General features: G+C 44.0%; 1 pseudogene across 1 annotated transcript; it reads right to left on the bottom strand.

Moving 5' to 3' along the window:
• Positions 1 to 447: 447 nt before the first annotated feature.
• On the bottom strand, positions 448 to 1,368 carry LOC108529004 (60S ribosomal protein L6 pseudogene; annotated as a pseudogene). The gene has a single exon (XR_001885370.1). The product of XR_001885370.1 is annotated as a 60S ribosomal protein L6 pseudogene (transcript).
• Between the last annotated feature and the right edge of the window lie 6 nt (positions 1,369 to 1,374).

Here is a 1,374-nt window from a genome sequence, read left to right as displayed (position 1 = left end):
TAATTTGGATAGATAGATAATGTCATGTTTTTTCTAAGACAGTTTATTTTTGCTTTTGACAGGCATTTAGGTTACAGAGAATTCACCTTAATTCAATTCAGGATTGAGCTGATTTGAAAGTAGGTTTTATTCTTTGCGATGACTGGTCTACTTACGATTCACCCTGATTCTTAGATCCTTCCTCCTTGGTTGACCTTTGTAGTAGTTTCCTAGGGCTTCTGTGTTAGACTGTTCTTGCATTGCTATAAAGAAATACCTGAGGCTGGGTAATTTATTAGGAAAAGAGATTTAATTGGCTGATGTTTTAGCAGTCTGTACAAGCATGGCTCCAGCATCTGCTTCTGGTGAGGGCCCCAGGAAGCTTGCAATCATGGCAGAAGGTAAAGGAGTAGCAGGCAAATCATGTGACGAAAGCAGGAGCAAAAGAGAAGGGGAGGTGCTACACACTTTTTTTTTTGTAGTTAGCTATTTAATGAGGTTCTTAAGACATTTAGAACACCAATTTGTGAAGATAAATTCCATTCGTCAGGGCAAACAGATCGCAGGTAGCCCTGGAGCTAAGGAACAGCTTTGATTTTTGGTAGAATTTGAGTCCACAGCTTTCTGATCAATCTTGCGCTACTCTGTAATCTCGTATTTCTCTTTTTCTGTGTCGAAGATCTCACCTTCCTGGTGTCTGGGCTTCCGCAGCTGCTTCTTCTTGAAGTAAGCATCAGTAAGATGTTTTGGGATTTTGACATTGCTGATATCGATTTTGGTTGAGGTGGCAATGACAAATTTCTGTTGTGTTCTTCGTAGAGGAACTCGATTGATCGACAGAGGTCCAGTCACAAGTAACAAGCCACTAGCCAGCTGCTTCAGGAAAACCATCCTCTTGCCCCTGTGGCGTCCAGTGAGGATGGTCAGAATGGTCCCGGGGGTAATGCTGGCTTGCAGTTTTCTCATGTGCTGACTGAAGGGTTTTTTGCCGTGGCTCAACAGCTTTCGAGGCACATCTTCAGTAGGATAATATCTAGGCATTTTGCAAAGTTTAACCACCTGGGTACCGCCGTTCTTGTCACCACCAACTGGTTTTGTAAGAGTTGCAAGAACCTTCTCCTTTTTCTTTTCAACCTTGGATTTAGCGGCTGAGTACTTCCTCTTGTACATGGCCTTTCTGGAATACATGGCAGATCGGGAATACCTGCCAATTCCTCTGACAAGGACAGGGTTGCGGCTGCAATGGGGCTTCCCCTTCTTGGGCTTCTTAGCCTTGAGGTTACCCTTCTTCACCTTGCCACCAGCATCAGCCTTCTTGGCTTCGGGTTTCTTCTCTTTAGTATCCGGCTTCTCAACTTTTTCACCCGCCATCTTGCAAGATGGGAAAGAGTCTAA

The sequence above is a fragment of the Rhinopithecus bieti genome, unplaced genomic scaffold, assembly GCF_001698545.2.
Source record: "Rhinopithecus bieti isolate Rb0 unplaced genomic scaffold, ASM169854v2 scaffold_3878, whole genome shotgun sequence".
Taxonomy (NCBI): domain Eukaryota; kingdom Metazoa; phylum Chordata; class Mammalia; order Primates; family Cercopithecidae; genus Rhinopithecus; species Rhinopithecus bieti.
The sequence above is the reverse complement of the archived record's forward strand: the minus strand, read 5'-3'. Positions and strand labels throughout refer to the sequence as shown.